At 43.9% G+C, this 21419-nt stretch overlaps 1 protein-coding gene across 1 annotated transcript in view; it reads left to right on the forward strand.

The window, feature by feature from the left end:
• The window catches only part of pla2r1 (phospholipase A2 receptor 1), a 170060-nt gene extending 149187 nt beyond the window's left edge, over positions 1-20873 (forward strand). Inside the window, exon 31 of the mRNA XM_060827204.1 lies at positions 20838-20873. The gene's annotated coding sequence lies outside the window, so the exon portion shown is untranslated. The remainder of the gene's footprint in view (positions 1-20837) is intronic.
• Positions 20874-21419: the final 546 nt, after the last annotated feature.

Consider the following 21419-nt stretch of genomic DNA (forward strand, 5'->3'; position numbering starts at 1 on the left):
GAAAAGCGCAGCAGGTCAGGCAGCATCGAAGGAGCAGGAAAATCGACGTTTCGGGCATAAGCCCTTCTTCAGGGCTTATGCCCGAAACGTCGATTCTCCAGCTCCTTGGATGCTGCCTGACCTGCTGCGCTTTTCCAGCAACACATTTTTCAATGTTGTTGATGAGGTCACCTCATGTAAATCTCAACACATACTAACCAATGAAGGTAGGCTTGCGATGGTGGTGGAGAAACCTCAGTGAATTTCTCAACTTGCATATCAAGGAGTTCTGTTTTTAACAACTGTGACTGGTTTCCTGAGCCGTGTGAAAATTGCCAAGGCCATCCGAGTGAGAATTCAATGGACAGTACTTCAGGGAAACTAAGAAGTTGGGAAATTGCCAAGTGTGAAACAGAACAGTTGCAACTACACCTGAATAAAAGGCTGTTGTTCACAGCACTTTTTTTTCTGAGAGTATGCTCTCACTGCTTTACATCCAATTTCCCTTCTTGGAAGTCTTTTCACCTGTGTTAGACTTAACTCATCGTGATCTGCACTTTACTGCAGTCTGCCTTCATTGCAACCTGGCAACAGTTTGTGCAGTTTTATCTCTCACCTCTGATGAGAAACAAGAGGGGCAGCAACACCAGAGTAGCAAGCATAACACCAGAAAAATTGTAGGTCTTTAGGGTTGAATGGTATAAATTTCTTTTACTTTAAAAACTCCTTGTGTTTGACCTTATGTGGCATGAACAGCCAGTATTTATGAATCAAGTGCAATTTATCAAGCAAGATTTTATAATTTCTGAACAATAAGTAACAAAGACAACACAGAATTTTCTTCTCATTTAATGTCTATTCTTCCTTGTATATTGCTGACAGAGGCGATGCCTTTATTATTTTGTCTCTGAAATAATGTTCGAGACAGCTGTGTCTCAGAAGAGTTACAGTGCAGCAGGGATGATAACAATGCTCCACAACAGAGTTTCAAGCTCTTTCCCCAATTCTGAGTCATCCATTCCGAATTAGGAAATGGTTCACATTAACTCTTTTACATCGATTTAAAATGAGGCTCTTTAAGTTTCAATCCACTTCTGTAACTGTAGTTGTGTACGCCAAGCAGATGGCAGCTCTTATTCTGATGCCCCAGCAGCTATTATTTTGGTGTGGGAACAAATGTTACATGCTCCTAGATGCAGAGACGTTGTACAAAAATGTTAAATCCCTTTACTAATAATAGCTATTCAGATAACATTCCTAGGAATACTAAGCAATTGGGAACAAATATTTCCAGCAGAATATCGGATTCCCTTTTTAAAATATACCTGTTTACCTTTATAGGAAGAGTTAATTTACCAAGTTAAGAGACTTGCATTTTATGCAAAGATACATTGTCATAATCAGTACAAGCTGCAAAGATCAATTTTTACTTATTTCTTTGAATCTGAAAAATAAACCTTAAATTGAAACTGGTGAAATTAAAACAGATATATTACTCATGCCAGACCTTGCAGAACATTTAGATTATTAAGCCAGGAAAATGAGTTCATCACAAGCTGTTTGCCTGTCAATTGTCTTTAACAGGAAGTAACAAATAGGTGTAAATGGGTCTTCTTCAGGTTGGCACAAGGTAACAAGTTTGAACAACTTCTCCTTTAACTCCTCTCACTTTCTTCAGATTAATGGTGTGGCCATGCATACCCGCGTGGACCCTAGTTATGCTTTTGCTTTATGGGGTATGTGGAAAACTCCTTTTTCTGGTCCTATGCCGGGTCCCTTTCCACAATCTTTTCTCCTGACAAAGGAGCAACACTCTGGAAGCTTATAATTTCAAATAAACCTGTTGAATGATAACCTGCTGTCATGTGACTTCTGCCTTTCTCCGGTACATCAATGATATCATCTGTGCTGCTTTCCTGTCTCATTCAGAATTGGAAAAAATAATCAATTACACTTCCAACTTCCACCCTGCTCTTACCTTAACCTGGTCTGTTTCTGACTCCTCCCTTCCCTTGCTCAACATCACTGTTTCCATTTTGGGACATGCTGGCCCCCAATATTCATTACAAACCAATCGAGTCCCACAGTTATCTGGATTATACATCCTAACATCATACTTCTCATAAAGACTCCATTCCATTTCCCAGTTTCTCCACCTTTGTCATATCTGTTCTGATTTTGCCACCTTCCACAGAATGTCCTCAGAAATGCCCATTTTTTTCCTCAACAGGGTATTCGCCACCCCTGTAGTTGACAGGGCCTGCAGTTGTGTCCAACCTATTTCCAGCACTTTCCTCCCACAATAGCAATAAAGTTCCTCTAGTCCTAACTTTCTTTTCCACCGGGATCTGCATCCAAAGGATTATAAACTGCGATTTCCACCACCTCCTACTGAACGCCATTACAAGACACATATTCTGCTCCTCTCCCTTGTCAGCATCCCACAGGGTCCATTCCTTCTCGGACACCCTGGTCCACTCCTCCTTCACTCCCAACACCTCTCCTCACCCCCAATGCATCTTCTCATTCAATTGCAGAATGTATAGCATCTGCCTGTTTAATTCTCACACCCCCCCCCACCTTCACTATCCAAGACCCCATACATACTTTCCAGGTGAAGCAACAATTTACCTGCCCTTCAGTTTGCTGTGTTCGCTGCTCACAATGTGGTCTCCCCTACAATGGGGAGACAAAACGCAGACTGGGCAAGCACTTTGTAGAACACCTATGTTCTGTTTGCAAAAATGATCTTGAGCTTCCAGTTGCCAGCCATTTCATCACACCACCGTGTTTCTTGGCAGACATCTCTGTCTCGAGTCTTTCGGAGTGCTCCAGTGAAGCTCAGTGCAAGCTGGATTAAACAGCAACTCATTTTCCGCTTGGGACCCTGCAGCCTTCAGACCTCAATATCAGGTTCAATACTTTTAGGGCTAAAATGCTTTCTTCCATGTCCTTCCCAGGCCCACAGCTTTTGTTTCTCCCCTTATCTATTCCTTTGTCTGCCCAACTGTGGACCGTTGTTTACCTGCTTTCCCCCACCCCCATCCAACACCACTCCTTACTTCCCCCCTCCCCCGACAACCACACACACCAATCTTCAAAATATATTTATTTTTCTAGTACAATCAGATATGAAGAAGGACCACTAAACCTGAAACACTGACTCTGCTTTCTCTCCACTGCCAGACCTCAGTTTCTCTGGCTATTTAGAGTCATAGAGATGTACAGCACGGAAACAGACCCTACGGTCCAACCTATCCATGCCGACCAGATATCCCAACCCAATCTAGTCCCACCTGCAAGCACCCAGCCCATATCCCTCCAAACCCTTCCTATTCATATAACCATCCAAATGCCTCTTAAATGTTGCAATTGTACCAGCCTCCACCACATCCTCTGGCAGCTCATTCCATACACGTACCACACTCTGTGAAAAAGTTGCTCCTTAGGTCTCTTTTATATCTTTCCCCTCTCACCCTAAACCTACGCGCTCTAGTTCTGAACTCCCTGACCCCAGGGAAAAGACTTTGTCTACTTATCCTATCCATGCCCCTCATAATTTTGTAAATCTCTATAAGGTCACCCCTCAGCCTCCAACACTCCAGGGAAAACAGCCCCAGCCTGTTTAGCCTCTCCCAATAGCTCAAATCCTCCAACCCTGGCAACATCCTTGTGAATTTTTTTCTGAACCCTTTCAAGTTTCACAACATTTTTCCGATAGAAAAGAGACAGGAATTGCACACAATATTCCAACAGTGGCCTAACCAATGTCCTGTACAGCTGCAACATGACCTCCCAACTCCTGTACTCAATACTCTGACCAATAAAGGAAAGCATACCAAACACCTTCTTCACTATCTTATCTACCTGTGACTCCACTTTCGAGGAGCTATGAACCAGCACTCCAAGGTCTCTTTGTTCAGCAACACTCCCTAGGACATTACCATTAAGTGTATAAGTCATGCTAAGATTTGCTTTCCCAAAATGCAGGACCTCACATTTATCTGAATTAAACTCCATCTGCCATTTCTCAGCCCTTTGGCCCATCTGGTCCAGATCCTGTTGTAATCTGAGGTAACCCTCTTTTCTGTCCACTACACCTCCAATTTAGGTGTTATCTGCAAACTTACTAACTGTACCTCTTATGCTCGCATCCAAATCATTTATGTAAATGACAAAAAGTAGAGGACCCAGCACCGATCCTTGTGGCACTCCACTGGTCACAGGCCTCCAGTCTGAAAAACAACCCTCCACCACCACCCTCTGTCTTCTACCTTTGAGCCAGTTCTGTATCCAAATGGCTAGTTCTCCCTGTATTCCATGAGATACAACCTTGATGATCAGTCTCCCATGGGGAACCTTGTCGAACGCCTTACTGAAGTCCATATAGATCACATCTACTGCTCTGCCCTCATCAATCTTCTTTGTTACTTCTTCAAAAAACTCAATCAAGTTTGTGAGACATGATTTCCCACGCATGTTGACTATCCCGAATCAGTCCTTGCCTTTCCAAATACATGTACATCCTTTCCCTCAGGTTTCCCTCCAACAACTTGCCCACCACCATGGCCAGGCTCACCGGTCTATAGTTCCCTGGCTTGTCTTTACCGCCCTTCTTAAAAAATGGCACCACTTTTGCCAACCTCCACTCTTCCGGCACCTCACCTGTGACTATCGATGATGCAAATATCTCAGCAAGAGGCCCAGCAATCACTTCTCTAGTTTCCCACAAATTTCTCGGGTACACCTGATCGGGTCCTGGGGATTTATCCACCTTTAACCATTTCAAAACATCCAGCACTTCCTCCTCTGTCATCTGGACATTTTGCAAGATGTCACCATCTATTTCCCTACAGTCTATATCTTCCATATCCTTTTCCACAGTAAACACTGCCGCAAAACATTCATTTAGTATCTCCCCCATTTTCTGTGACTCCACACAAAGGCCGCCTTACTGATCTTTGAGGGGCCCTATTCTCTCCCTAGTTACCCTTTTATCCTTAGTATATTTGTAAAAACACTTTGGATTCTCCTTAATTCTATTTGACAAAGCTATCTCATGTCTCCTTTTTGCCCTCCTGATTTCCCTCTTAAGTATACTCCTACTTCCTTTATACTCTTCTAAGGATTGACTCGATCTATCCTGTCTTTACCTGACATATGCTTCCTTCTTTTTCTTAACCAAACCCTCAATTTCTTTAGTCATCCAGCATTCCGTATACCTACCAGCCTTCCCTTTCACCCTGACAGGAATATACTTTCTCTGAATTCTTGTTATCTCATTTCTGAAGGCTTCCCATTTTCCTGCCAATCCTTTGCCTGCGAACATCTGCCTCCAGTCAGCTTTCGAAAGTTCTTGCCTGATACTGTCAAAATTGGCCTTTCTCCAATTTAGAACTTCAACTTTTAGATCTGGTCTATCCTTTTCCATCACAATTTTAAAACGAATAGAATTATGGTCGCTGGCCCCAAAGTGCTCCTCCACTGACACCTCAGTCAGCTGCCCTGCCTTATTTCCCAAGAGTAGGTGAAGTTTTGCACCTTTTCTAGTAGGTACATCCACATACTGAATCAGAAAATTGTCTTGTACGCACTTAACAAATTCCTCTCCATCTAAACCTTTAACACTGTGGCAGTCCCAGTTGATGTTTGGAAAGTGAAAATCCCCTACCATAACTACCCTATTATTCTTACAGATAGCTGAGATCTCCTTACAAGTTTGTTTCTCAATTTCCCTCTGACTATTGGGGGTGTATAATACAATCCCAGTAAGGTGATCTTCCCTTTCTTATTTCTCAGTTCCACCCAAATAACTTCCCTGGATGTATTTCCAGAACTATCCTCCCTTAGCACAGCTGTAATGCTGTCCCTTTATCAAAAATGCCACTCCCCCTCCTCTCTTGCCTCCCTTTCTATTCTTCCTGTATCTTTTGTATCCTGGAACATTAAGCTGCCAGTCCTGCCCATCCCTGAGCCATGTTTCTGTAATTGCTATGATATCCCAGTCCCATGTTCCTAACCATGCCCTGAGTTCTGATTTGGAGATGCCGGTGTTGGACTGGGATGTACAAAGTTAAAAATCACACACCAGGTTGCAGTCTAACAGATTTAATTGGAAGTACACTAGCTTTTGGAACGACGCTCCTTCAGCTGGAGCGTCGCTCCGAAAGCTAGTGTGCTTCCACTTAAGAGAAAGTGAGGACTGCAGATGCTGGAGATCAGAGCTGAAAAATGTGTTGCTGGAAAAGCGCAGCAGGTCAGGCAGCATCCAAGGAACAGGAGAATCAACGTTCCGGGCTTATGCCCAAAACGTTGATTCTCCTCCTTGGATGCTGCCTCACCTGCTGCGGTTTTCCAGCAATACATTTTTCAGCTGCTTCCTATTAAACCTGTTGGACTATAACCTGGTGTTGTGTGATTTTTAACTTTGTATGCCCTGAGTTCATTTGCCTTCCCTGTTAGGCCCCTTGCATTGAAATAAATGCAGTTTAATTTATTAGTTCTACCTTGTCCTTGCCTGCCCTGACTGTTTGGCTCACTTCTGTTCTCAACTGTACCAGTCTCAGATTGATCTCTTTCCTCACTATCTCCCTGGGTTCCCCCCACCCCCACACCTTACTAGTTTAAATCCGCCCAAGCAATTCCAGCAAATTTCCCTGCCAATTAGTCCCCTTCCAATTTAGGTGCAATCCATCCTTCTTGTACAGGTCACTTCTACCCCAAAAGAGATTCCAATGATCCAAAACTGTGAATCCTTTTCCCATACACCAGCTCCTCAGCCATGCATTCATCTGCTCTATCCTCCTATTCCTAACCTCACTAACAAGTAGTACTGGGAGTAATCCAGATATTACTACCCTTGAGGACCTCCTTTTTAAATTTCTGCCTAACTCTCTGTAATCTCCCTTCAGAATCTCAAACTTTTTCCTTCCTATGTCGTTGGTTCCAATGTGGACAACGACCTCCTGCTGGCCCCTCTCCCTCGTGAGAACATTCTGCACCCTCTCTGAGACATCCTTGATACTGGCAGCAGGGAAACAACACACCATTCTGCTGTTTCTCTGCTGGCCACAGAAACGTCTGTCTGTACCTCGGACTACAGAATCCCCTGACACAATTGATCTCTCAGAAGTCGACGTACCCCTCGTTGAGCCAGTCTCAATGCCAGAAACTTGTGTTTTTGTTTCAGATTTCCAGCGTCTGCAGTTTTTTTTGTATGAAATAACAAGCATTGTGTGACAGGGATTGATGCTAGAACTTTAACTGTTTACAATTTATATCAGTATCCTAGATGACGGGACGGAATGTAGATATTTTTAATCAACCTCTTCAGACATCTCGAGCAGATGGGGTCGGGGACATTACCACTGCACCATAAGACCCCTGGAATGAAAGCTACAGTGGCCAAATTTGCTAACAAGATGAAAATAGGTAGGAACATAAGTTACAAAGAGCACGCAAGGAGATTACAAAAAGATGCTGATAGATTATAAGAAAGGGCAAAGATGTAGTAAAATGTGAAATTGTCCATTTTGGCAGAAATAATTTAAAAGATGCTTATGATTTCAATGGCTAGAGATTCCAGAGCTCCGAGATGCAGACGAATCTGGATATGCTCATGCCTAAGTTGCAAAATGTCAAATTGTCGGTTCAGTAAGTAATTAAGGAAGTTAATAGACTTACTTATCGTGACGGGAATTGAAAAGTAGACAGATTATGCTTCATTGACAAAGGGTACTAGTGAGACAGCATCTGTATGTAGTACTGTGCAGGATATTGATCAACTTAAGTATGCCTCACTCTGTTCAACCACCCATATGTCCTTGTATGCTATGATCTGCCTGTACTGCTCACAAAACGTTTCACTGTACTTAGATATGTGTCAATAATAATCAAATCAAATAAGTAAGTGGTTTGGAGGCAGTCAAGATAGGGTTTACTAAATTAATGCAGGTTGCCTTGTAGATAAATGTCAGATGAGCTAGTTTACAAAATTAAGAGATGAAATATGTAAAATCCTGAAGATTCTTGACAGGGGAGATGTAGAAAGGATTTTCCTATTTCCCAGAGTGAGGTGTCATTGTTTAAAATCAGAGGTTGCTCATTTTTTTAAAAAATGATTTTCTTTATCTGAGAGTTGAGAGTCCTTGAAATTCTCCTCCACAAAACGTGGTGGAAGCTAAGTCCTTGAATGCTCTTGAGGCAGAGGTCGATAGATTCTTGTTAAGCAAGGAGTCAGAATATTATCAGGGGTAGTGGAAATGAGGATTTGAGGTTATAAACTAATCAGCCATGATCTGATTGAATAGCAGATCAGGTTCATGGAGCTGAATGATCTGCCCTGCTCCTGATTCATATGTTCAGGAGCAGAAATTCAAATATTTACAGCGATACCTATGGAAAGATGACAAACAATTAACAATTAACAGCATTATCAAAATCTTGCACTATCTTCTTTCTCCTCACTCATGTGGAACCTGACGAAGGGGATGGACTTGTGTGATCCAGTTGCAAGGTGGCAAGACCTTCAGTACAAGGATTACAGAGCACATCAGTTCCCTCAGCATTTTAGAAGAAACAGTGTTTAATGGCAGATCTGTTGACATCTGCAGGCTCCTGGAACAAGAACTCCTTACCAGAGGACTAGGCCAGGAGGATCAGTTCCAATACCGTACAGCCCAGATGGCCTCTTTCTTCAAGGACCGCAGATTCCCCCCAGACGTGATCGACAATGCCCTCCACCGCATCTCCTCCACTTCCTGCTCCTCCGCCCTTGAGCCCCGCCCCTCCAACCACCATCAGGACAGAACCCCACTGGTTCTCACCTATCACCCCACCAACCTCCATATACAGCGTATCATCCGCCGTCATTTCTGCCACCTCCAAACGGACCCCACCACCAAGGATATATTTCCCTCCCCTCTTCTATCAGCATTCCGAAAAGACCACTCCCTCCGTGACTCCCTCGTCAGGTCCACACCCCCCACCAACCCAACCTCCACTCCCGGCACCTTTCCCTGCAACCGCAAGAAATGCAAAACTTGCGCCCACACCTCCTCCCTTACTTCTCTCCAAGGCCCCAAGGGATCCTTCCATATCCGCCACAAATTCACCTGCACCTCCACACACATCATCTATTGCATCTGCTGCACCCGATGTGGCCTCCTCTATATTGGGGAGACAGGCTGCCTACTTGCGGAACGTTTCAGGGAACACCTCTGGGACACCCAGACCAACCAACCCAACCACCCCATGGCTCAACACTTTAGCTCCCCCTCCTACTCCACCAAGGACATGCAGGTCCTTGGACTCCTCCATCGCCAGACCATAACACCACGACGGTTGGAAGAAGAGCGCCTCATCTTCCGCCTGGGAGCCCTCCAACCACAAGGGATGAACTCAGATTTCTCCAGTTTCCTCATTTCCCCTCCCCCCACCTTGTCTCAGTTGAATCCCTTGAACTCAGCACCGCCTTCCTAACCTGCAATCTTCTTCCCCCCCCCCCACTCCGGCCTATCACCCTCACCTTGACCTCCTTCCACCTATCACATCTCCATCGCCCCTCCCCCAAGTCCCTCCTCCCTACCTTTTATCTTAGCCTGCTGGACACACTTTCCTCATTCCTGATGAAGGGCTTATGCCCGAAACGTCGAATTTCCTGTTCCTTGGATGCTGCCTAACCTGCTGCGCTTTTCCAGTAACACATTTTCACCTCTGATCTCCAGCATCTGCAGACCTCACTTTCTCCTCATATATTGTTAATGACCATCAAGGTGCCTATCACCCCTTCCCAACCTCATTTCTATTGCTTCTCACTGGAGCTATGCGTTCTTCTGATTATTGAGAGTATTGAGAAAAGGTTTTTATGGAGAAGAGAGAAGTGCAATGTATGTGGAAAGTGACAGTGGGGCATGTGTATGAAATGTCACAAAGGTGGGAATGTAAGGAGGAGCCTGAGGATAAAACCACAATTAGAGGAAAATACCAAATTTAAATATGATGGGAAGAAGCTTGTTGATGCATTGAGTGACCTGAAGTTCACATGACTTCCACTCCGAAAGGGGACAGCTGACCACAGGGAAACTAAACATTCATAGTCAAGGGACACAGCCAATCATATGGAAGGGACAGGCAGGAGGTCAATAACCTCGTGGTTTGGGTTCCATGTTTAAAGGCACCCACCTGTAGGAATACATTCTGTGTAATTCAGTATTATCAGTCTGACTTTCTGCATTCTCAAGGTAAAGTTGCTGCTGCAGCCACCTGCTACTTTGACTTTACTCAAACTGAAACTACAGTGCTGCAGACACCTGCTCATCCAATCTAACCCTTCAACCGCATCTCAGAAGCTGCATCTGCTGCTGTTTACCAGGCATTTCTCTATGTAGAGAAAAACAAGCCCACAGTTTAACAATGTCTCCCTGCAGGTTCTCCTCTAGGCATCCAGAGACAGTCAAAGGTCCTGTTTTCCTTTAGGAACAGCAGAAGGCCAGGTGTAAGTGGCCTGGATGGATATTGCGGTGGAGAATGGCAGCTGTGGGATCCATCAGCAAAACTAAGACCAATGATATGAAAAGGCCAACAATCTACTGTTTTGCACAAGGATAAATAGTATGGTGAAGTCACTGAGTGACAGTCATGTTGCCACCCAGGAGAAGTGATGACAGAGAACATTACAGGCCCTTCAGCCCTCGATGTTGTGCCGATCTGTGGAACCAAGCTGAAGTCTATCTATCCAACACTATTCTGTTTTCTTCGATATGTTTATCCAATGACCATTTAAATGCCCTTAAAATTGGCGATTCTACTATTGTTGCAGGCAGGGCATTCCACGCATCTACTACTTTTACAAAATACTTATTTAGTGTCTTCCCCCAACTCCTGCGGTTCCACACAAAGGCTGCCTTGCTGAAGATAGAGGATGGTGGTGGAGAGTTGTTTTTCAGACTGGAGGCCTGTGACCAGTGGAGTGCCACAAGGATCGGTACTGGGTCCTCTACTTTTCATCATTTACATAAATGATTTAGATGTGAGCATAAGAAGTATAGTTAGTAAGTTTGCAGATGACACCAAAATTGGAGGTGTAGTGGACAGTGAAGAAGGTTACCTCAGATTACAATGGGATCGTGATCAGATGGGCCAGTGGGCTGAGAAGTGTCAGATGGAGTTTAATTTAGATAAATGCAAGGTGCTGCATTTTGGGAAAACTAATCTTAGCAGGACTAATAAACTTAATGGTAAGGTCCTAGGGAGTGTTGCTGAACAAAGAGACCTTGGAGTGCAGGTTCATAGCTCCTTGAAAGTGGAGTCGCAGGTGGATAGGATAGTGAAGAAGGCATTTGGTATGCTTTGCTTTATTTGTCAGAGCATTGAGTACAGGAGTTGGGAGGTCATGTTGTGGTTCTACAAGACATTGGTTAGGCCACTTATGGAATATTGCATGCAATTCTTGTCTCCTTTCTATCAGAAGGGGATTTTGCCAAGGTTGGAAGATTTGAACTATAGGAAAGGTTGAATAGGCCCAGGATGTTTTCCCTGGAGTCTTGGAGGCTGAGGTGTGACTTTATAGCAGTCTATAAAATCATGAGGGGCATGTATAGGATAAATAGACAAAGTATCTTCCTTGGGGTGGATAGTCCAGAATTAGAGGGCATAGGGTTAGGGTGAGAGGGGGAAGATATAAAAGTGACCTCAGGGGCAACTTTTTCACGCAGAGGGTGGTACATGTGTGGAATATCACAAAAATTAGGCAAATTCGCATTGCGTGTCAAATGCACTATCTGTGAGGAATCTGACATTAAATAGTTGAAGAAAACTTTAAACTATATTATTGTGTGCAATTCTGATCTCCCCCCATTGGAAGGATGTTGTGAAACTTGAAATGGTCCAGAAAAGATTTATAAGGATGTTCCCAGGATTGGAGGGTTTGAGCTATAGGGAGAGTCCGAAAAGGCTTGGACTCTTTTCCTTGTAGTGTCAGAGGCTGAGGGATGACCTTTTAGAAGTTTATAAAATCATGAGAGGCATGGATAGGGTAAATACACAAGGTCTTTTCCCTGGGGTGGGGAAATCCAAAACGAGAGGGCATAGTTTAGGGTGAATGGGAAAGATATAAAAGGGACCTAAGGGGCAATTTTTTTCACACAGAGGATGGTGCATGTATAGAATGAGCTGCCAGAGGAAGTGGTGGAGGCTGGTACAATTGCAATATTTAAAAGGCAATGGTGTAGGTATATGAATAGGAAGGGTTTGAAGAGATAGGGCCAAGTACTGGTAAATGGGACTAGATTAATTTAGGATATCTGGTCTATATGGACAAGTTGGACTGAAGGATCTGTTTATGTGCTGTACATCTCTATGACTGTATGACTATAAAGAAACTACCTCTGATACCTGTTTATATCTATCACCCCTCAACTTAAAGCTATGTCCACTTGTGCTAACCATCAGCATCTGAGGAAAAAAGCTCTCACTATCCTATCTAATCCTTTGATTATCTTATGTGTTTCAATTAAGTCACCCCTCAACCTTCTTCTCTCTAATGAAAACAAGTCCCTCAGCCTCTCCTCATAACACCTTCTCTCCATACCAGGCAGCACCCTCATAAATTGCCACTAAACCCTTTCCAAAGTTTCCAATTCCTTCCTATAATGCAGTGACCAGAACTGTATGCAATACTACAAGTGCAGCCACACCAGAGTTTTGTACAGCTGCAACATGACCTCATGGCTCCAAAACTCAATCCCTCTACTAATAAAATCTATCCCTCTATTAATAAAAGCTAAAACACTGTATTAACAACCCTGTCAACCTGGGTGGCAACTTTCAGGGATCCATGGACACTGAGATCTCTCTGCTCATTTACACTGCCAAGAATCTTACCATTAGTCCAGTACTCTGTATTCCTGTTGCTCCTTCCAAAGTGAATCACCTCACACTTTTCCACATTAAACTCCATTTGCCTCATTTCAGCCCAGCTCTGCAGCTTATCTATGTCCCTTGTAAAGTGCAACATACTTTGGCACGTAGTGGTAATGTCACCGACCTAGTAATCCAGGAGCCTAGGCTATTGTTCTCAGAATATGTGTTCAAATACCACCATAGCAGTGATTAAATTTGAATAGTTGATCACTAATGTCCTTTAGGGAAGGAAATCTGTCATTCTTACCTAGTCTGGCATACATGTGACTTGACTTACAGTAATTTTGACTCTTAGGAATGGGTAAATAACACTGGCCTTGCCAGCAATGCCTTCATGCCATGGACCAATGGAAAAAAAAAGATAATGCAAAAATGAAAGTGGAGGGGTATGCCAGGTGGGAGTTTGGGGTCTGAGCGTCAGTACCTGATGGCGTACATGGGCTGATGTGTGGGAGCCAGTTCAGGCTGTGCAGATTGTTCTATTTGCAGCACAAGAACATGGCACACTTACCAGGGAGACGTTAGTTGTTACAGGTCTGCACACCCTGAAAGACAGGAGAAACTGAGGATTGCAGAAGCTGGAGACCAGAGTTGAAAAATGTGGTGCTGGAAAAACACAGCAGGCCAGGCAGCATCCGAGGAGCAGGAGAATCGACATTTCGGGCATACACTTGAATTCCTGAAGAAGGGCATTTGCCTGAAACGTCGATTTTCACATCCTGTAAAACAGTTTTCTGTCCATTGATACGATATTCAACCCTCCTGCCTGGAGTATTTAATGCCAGGAATGTCTTGAAGACTGGCAATGATTTCCGTGACCTCTGCCTTTTGTTCCTTGGTCAAGAGGATACACAGCAAAGGAACTAATGGAGCTTCTAACAGCAAGGTCCCTGACAGCTGGATACCTGCTGATGACAGGTCTCTGGGAACAGCCACAAGCAATGTGATAGACATGCAGAGACAGGCAGGAGAATGCCTGATAGATCCTAGAACCATACGCAGCTTTCAGCAGTGGAGTCCATTCCAAGCATGGCAACAGCATGCATTACCTGGCATCCTCTTGAGAGAGGTTGGCAACCACCTCCTGGAGATCCAGGACAATTGGAATGTTTGATGATTATGCAATTTGGACTCAAATCTGCACTCCATCACTCTGATGTTGAGCTCTGTGCATCATTAGCAAGGCAAGCCAGAAAAGAAGCCCTCTCCCGGGGACCTTCATCTCATATCAGGGAGGTCCTAGTACCAACAGCTAAGAGGGTGGCCAGTATAGTAATCTCCCTCAGGGATGCCAGTCCTCCTCTCACCAAGGTTGAAAAGGGTGTAACTGAACATATGGAGGGTATTCTTGGCAAGTCGGGTTCTCCATGTTTTAATGAACAGAGGATATCTGCAAGAGCTCTCTTGGGTGATGAAGCATTGCACTTAGCTCACTGAAGTGGAAAACCTTCCAATGGCCAAAAATGGCACAACAGTCTCATCATTCTGACATTGCAAATTCATGTGTTAATACATATTTTGGCCATTTTATTCATGTGAGTTGAATGATTGATTGATTGCTATTGGGACTTCCAGATAAGTCTGACACAGTAAAGGATAATATAGGAGTTATGGATACACCATTTACTGTAGAATCTTGAAGATAGTGGCATATCTGAGCAGCTTGACATTTTTCATCTATTATGAGAAGTAGACTGGACCAGCGTTTGTTGCTCACCCTGAATTGCCTTGAGAAGGTGGTGGTGATCTGTCTTTTGAACTATTGCAGTACATGGGACGTAGGTACATTGCTGTTCGGAAGTCAGTTCCAAAGTTTTGTCCCGGTGACAGTGAAGGAACAATGATATATTTCCAAGTCAGGATGATGTCTTGCCTGGACAGGGACTTGGGAATAATGTTGTTCCAATGTACCTGCTGCCCTCAGGGCAGAAGTCATTGGTTTGGAAGGTGCTATCAAAGAAGCCTGGTAAGTTGGTGGGGTGCATCGTGTAAATGGTGCGCCCTCCTGCCACTGTGCTTTAGTGGTGCAGAAAATCTGTTGAGAAGGATGGAAGTCAAAAGAGATGCATTATCCTGGATGGTATTGAACTTTCAGGATCTTGTTGGGGCTATATTTATCCAGGCAAATGGAGAATATTCCAGTACACATTTGACGTGCACCTTATAGATGATGGAAAGGCTTTGGGAGACAGGAGGTAATTAATTGCCACAGAATTCATAGCTTCTAACTTGAGCTCGTATCTGAACTTCTTGACATATGGTGGTTTCTATATTTGACAACCTTTGTTAAGTCAGCATATTGGAACATCACTGGCAAGCCACAATATGTTGTTCACCTCCTTCTCACCCCTGAGAGGCTGTTATCTCAATAGTGTCTGCAGCTGAGGCACTTCATATTTTTCATGTAAAGACGTGGATTTCTAAACAAGACCTTGCCAGGCTTGGATCATGTGTGACTGAGTCATGTCCGACTTCCTTCCTATTCCCTGCAACGTTACGAAATCCTCTTGGTATATCTGTTTCTTTTGTATTGAGCAAGACAGCGTTCTCCGTGAAATGTAACATTCAGAGTGCACTCAGTTAGGCGGAAATATTCACTTCTGCCCAGTGATAGGGGTCGGGCGTATTGCAAAATTTTCAATAGGTCACTCAAGACAGATTGTAGGACATTTAGCAGAAATTCAAAGGGGACAAACAGACTGAAGGTCACTAAATGTGGGAAGGAGAGACATAGTGACTCGGAGTGGGATAGTTAGCTATGCTGGTGGGGAAGCTAGCTGAATTACATATATTGTGTTTCGGGGACTCAGTGCTGTTTGAACAAACTCTGGCAAACTCTGAGCCCAAATTTTCTCAGTGGGTAAAACAAGGTAAGCACTCTTCACACCCCCTCCAATAAATTTTTGTCCATAATATCAGGGCTACCATTTCACTGCTACATACTGGATTCCCACCAATCCCATCATCAATATGAAAACACAGTAAAAAGAATTAACAGGAGGTTCATGGCCTAGTTCAAACCTCAAGTCAATGAGATTTCAGAGCAGCAAAGTAATTGTGCAGCAGCCAGAGACTTCAAGATATTAGAGAAGAACCTCAGAGATTGGAAGAAGTTCTCCACATAGCTGAAGAAGGTGTCCAAGAATAAATGTGCAAACAGAGGAAAGCTCAGCATGTCACCACAATTGGAAAAAAAGGTGCAAAATGTATCAATGAAAATCTTGAATACACTTTCAGGGCAGATTTGTCCCAATTCCAGTTAATGCTTTATTGAGTGAGATTCTTGGATGCGTTACTCTGAAATCAGTGTGGCAGGAGAGGTGGCAATGTTTGCTACTGCTGGGACCTTCTGCTACTGCCACCATTTGAAGGCCAGATGAGCACTATTTCAGAGACTGCAAGCAAGGAATTGGCCTTTATACTGAGGTACTCCACTGTTATTGTTCAACACATAGCCCAACGGGAGGCAAAGCTTGCTTGCTACTTTGTGGGAAGGTGCTGCTGGACAGAATAGTGGAGACCTGAGCTATCCTTTTCCCTGATGACTGCCAAAGAAGGCCATGCCATGAGAATAAGTCAGCTTGGAGCTAGGTCAGTGTGGTGTCCTGGGTGAAGCAGATGCTCAGCAGTGCAGGAAGGTAATTAGTGATATTCTGGGCTCTCAGTGCAAGTGCTGTCATCTTTTCTGTTACCTCACATACACAGGGCCTTGGCTTGTTCTAACCTTTTCACCATATAAAACTCACTCAACAAAGTGCATGGATTACATCTGTCATTATTGCATGCAGCATGTCACCTCATCCTCAAAAACTAATAACTCTGCCCACTGAGCTTCCTACTCACTAACTGGGGTAACTTACCACCTCTCCTGCTCTAACATCATCACCTACTGTGCTTGCATTCATCAAGCTCATTCCTTCCCTTTGTCTCATTCTCAGAGAAATCTGCTCACAACCAGATTGATACGGCCAAGACTAGAAGTGAGAAATGATGGTGGTTGACATCAGGATTTTCACACCTTATGAGGAGTCTAGTAAGAGAAGAGCACGACAGTTCCTGTGCAGACCTGTAAGCTTCTTTGTGGAGTGCTGCACCACAGTCTCACTGACACTCGCACTTATTTTTTAATCTGCACAAGGTCTCACCATCTCAGGCAATTAATTCCCTTTCCTCTCTTATGCAGGTGCTCATGGCACCAAGCAAGTCTCCACTCGAACGAAACTAGGACCGTCAGCTTTACTGCTGAAGAGATGCCACTAAACCTTCACAAAATGCACCAACAAGGCTTTCTTCTGCACCCTCCTCCAGTACAGAGACTTTCACCTCACTGGGTTCACCAGGATAGCACAATCTGATAAGCATATCTCTGACATATCTGGTTGGGAGAAAACATCGTAGAACTCTGGCACTTATGACTTCAACACCAAGCAGGAGATGACCCCAAGGTTTCAGTAATTGGTGACTGTCGAAACATACAGGGACATCAGGCAGGTTAATCAGGGGCATTCAGTATATTGAATCGAACAATGGAGGTATGCACTCATCAATAATGCGCTGGTTCTGGTATGCATGCATCTGGCTTTCTCCAGAGAGAGGTCAGTATCTGGGGGGGTGTATGCAAGGCCATTGATCTCGCCTTAAGTCAACAGCATGAATGGCAAGTCAGAGGGGGATGAAGAAACTCAATCTTGTTCCAAGTGCCCTTTCCTCTCAGGGAGATAGTGGTTCTAACAGGCACCCATAGATACGAGCAGACTCACACGGAGCCCAGCAGCATCTTCTCAGGACAATTCAGAGATGCTTAGCCGATAGGCCTGTGCAGCGTCTCCAGTGTTTTCTATGGTTCTTTCAGATTTCCAATATTTTGTTTTGATTGAATGTTTAATTAATTGCCACTTCTTTTCCAGCTATGCCCACCTTGAGGAAGTTCGGCTCTCCTTTCCGATGGAATTTCTGTTTTAATCTTTCAGTTTGTTGACCTTTTAGTTTTTTACCATCTCCCTCCTAGTCTTTGATAAAATGTTTGCCAAAACTCACTTTGACAGCCACATCTCTTTCTTCAGTGACTGTCTCTCAGCTCTGCCTTATCCTTATGGATTCGAACTGAAGTTCTATGCTTCATGCTTTGAATCCAACCAGCATCCCAGGTATCCCCAATACATACAATGCTGCTCAGACAGCTGCACCTACTGTGTCCTAGGATCCACTCTCAGGACCGTATACTGCCACATGCACACACTCAACCTCACCCTTTACCAGCATTGCTTCACATTACCTCAAAGCTGCCCTGGTCCATAGTTCCATTTCATTCTGCTTTACCAAGAAGCTTTTTCTCTTCGTTTCATGTGTTAGGGAGCAAGTTCTAAAGAAATCATGCTGGACTCAAAATGTTAACTCCACAGTTGCTGCCGAACCTGCTCATTTCTCCAACATTCTCTGTGATTCTTTCAGATTTCTAGCATCCATCGTACTTTCCTTTTATTCAAGCTGAATCGACGTTGCGGGCAAAAACTCTTCATCATTCCGGAGGTTGAGTACATATCTATACAGGAGACACTTAGCAAATGTGGGCCTCTAAACCACCCATGACTTGCAGGTCACCGAGGTCAACCACAGAGCAGGATCCCTTCATCCAAGCTGCAGATGTCAGGACTGCATTTGGACATAGTGGGAGGCAAAGAATGGAAAAAAGAACCTCACTAAGTACTCAGTAAGTGATTGCTGGGCCTCTTGCTGAGATATATGTATCATCGATAGTCACAGGTGAGGTGCCGGAAGACTGGAGGTTGGCAAACGTGGTGCCACTGTTTAAGAAGGACGGTAAAGACAAGCCAGAAAACTATTGACCAGTGAGCCTGACCTCTGTGGTGGGCAAATTGTTGGAGGGAATCCTGAGGGACAGGATGTACATGTATTTGGAAAGGCAAGGACTGATTAGGTATAGTCAACATGGCTTTCTGCGTGGGAAATCATGTCTCACAAACTTGATTGAGTTTTTTTAAATTAACAAAGAAGATTGATGAGGGCAGAGCAGTAGATGTGATCTATGGACTTCAGTAAGGCGTTCAACAAGGTTCCCCATGGGAGACTGGTTAGCAAGGTTAGATCTCACGGAATACAGGGAGAACTAGTCATTTGGATACAGAACTGGCTCTAAGGTAGAAGACAGAAGGTGTTGGTGGGAGGTTATTTTTCAAACTGGAGGCCTGTAACCAGTGGAGTGCTACAAAGATCGGTGCTGGGTCCTCTACTTTTTGTCATTTACATAAATAATTTGGATGCGAGCATAAGAGGATAGTTAGTAAGTTTGCAGATGACACCAAAATTGAGGTGTAGTGGACAGCAAAGAGGGTTACCTCAGATTACAACAGGATCTGGACCAGATGGGCCAATGGGCTGAGAAGTGGCAGATGGAGTTTAATTCAGATAAATGCGAGGTGCTGCATTTTGGGAAAATAAATCTTAGCAGGACTTATACACTTAATGGTAAAGTCCTCGGGTCTGTTGCTGAACAAAGAGACCTTGGAGTTCAGGTTCATAGCTCCTTGAAAGTGCAGGTATATAGGATAGTGAAGAAGGCGTTTGGTATGCTTTCCTTTATTGGTCAGAGTATTGAGCACAGGAGTTGGGAGGTCATGTTGCAGCTGTACAGGACATTGGTTAGGCCACTGTTGGAATATTGCGTACAATTCCTGTCTCCTTCCTATCAGAAAGATGTTGTGAAACTTGAAAGGGTTCAGAAAAGATTTACAAGGATGTTGCCAGGGTTGGAAGATCTGAGCTACAGGGAGTGGCTGTACAGGCTGGGGCTGTTTTCCCTGGAGCATCGGAGGCTCAGGGGTGACCTTATAGAGGTTTACAAAATTATGAGGGGCATGGAGAGGATAAATAGACAAAGTCTTTTCCCTGGGGTCGGGGAGTCCAGAACTAGAGGGTATAGGTTTAGGGTGAGAAGGGAAAGATATAAAAGAGACCTAAGGGGCAACTTTTTCACGCAGAGAGTGGTACGTGTATGGAATGAGCTGCCAGAGGATGTGGTGGAGGCTGGTACAATTGCAACATTTAAGAGGCATTTGGATGGGTATATGAATAGGAAGGGTTTGGGGGGATATGGACCGGGTGCTGGCAGGTAGGACTAGATTGGGTTGGGATATCTGGTCGGCATGGACAGGTTAGACCGAAGGGTCTGTTTCCATGCTGTACATCTCTATGATTCATGAATGAAACATAATTTTAATAAACCTTTCACTTTTGTTAACATTTGTTCATTTGCACTGTTACGATATCTACCTGAGTAATTTTCATGCATTAGACCTGGTTAAACCATACCCATGTAAAGAATGGGCAGCCCCTTCTGATCTCGAGAATGAAAGATGTTGTAATAGCCAAACATTTCTTCTTTGTCTCAAGCAACTGGCACCCTGACAGTGTACAGTATCAGATGTCAGAGGTCATCAAATCGTGGCATCAATGATTGCAGCCAAGGTGTTACACTTTACTGTGGATGAGACTAAGGCTAAATGCAGCATGCAAGTGTTGTGTTTGGGACTGGTGTACACTCATTTTTCCACATTTACTCCATTTCAGAAGTGAAGGTGTAGAATCGGTTATATTTTTATGTGTGAGCTTTTCAAGGGAATGAATTGGACAGCTTACATGTCCACTCTCTTTCATAGCCATTGGTCTGCTGAGAGAAGTTGTAGAAAATGTTGCCTCTTATACTTCAGTACTGCTCATGAATTTCAGGGCAATGTAACAGTCTACACACAGGGAAACATTGAGGAGTTGCTAGTAATGGATGGGTCATAAGGATTCTTCTCACCCTGCTGGCTATCATGAGAGACTTTACTGCACAGCATTCAGAGATGAAACCTTGATGAAAGCCTTAAGAGCTATTTAAACTTCGCATCTAATGCAGCTTTATCTCTCATGGTCAGGAGGACATACCATATGTAGATACTTGAAATTGGAAACATCCAAAGACATCAAGCATATGGTCAGATAAATGACAAGACATTTATCCAGCAACAGAAAAGGTCAAGAACAGTAAAAATGATATGGTCCACTAAGCAGTGACTGCTTTGCCAGATTATCGACAAAATATTGAACAAAGTCCAAATTCATTTGTTCATTCAGGAAATGATTTTCAATGAGGCTATCTCAGACCTCTAAGACTCAACTCTGCATGGCTCTATCAAGTTGTCTTGGTGGGCCTCTTAGAGTCTGTCCTAATCCTCCTCCTCATATACATCTTCAGAAGATTGCTGATGATTCTGTATCTAAGATGAACTCCTCTCCTGGTTCCATTTGTGAAGGGCACCAGTTGCTTCTCTGGATTATGCAGCAAGGCTGCAGCAGAGCTATACAGGCATCAAAATCTCATCTTAAAGAGCTCTGTTCAGTTCTACTATAGCCCTGGTGGAAGCATCAGCAGCATTGTATCTCCTGTGTCAATTTGAGAATTCCATAAAGATGGCATGAAAATCGTGTTTGGAGTTACCCCTTGTCTCTCACAAGCA

This window comes from Hemiscyllium ocellatum, chromosome 7 (assembly GCF_020745735.1).
Source record: "Hemiscyllium ocellatum isolate sHemOce1 chromosome 7, sHemOce1.pat.X.cur, whole genome shotgun sequence".
NCBI lineage: Eukaryota > Metazoa > Chordata > Chondrichthyes > Orectolobiformes > Hemiscylliidae > Hemiscyllium > Hemiscyllium ocellatum.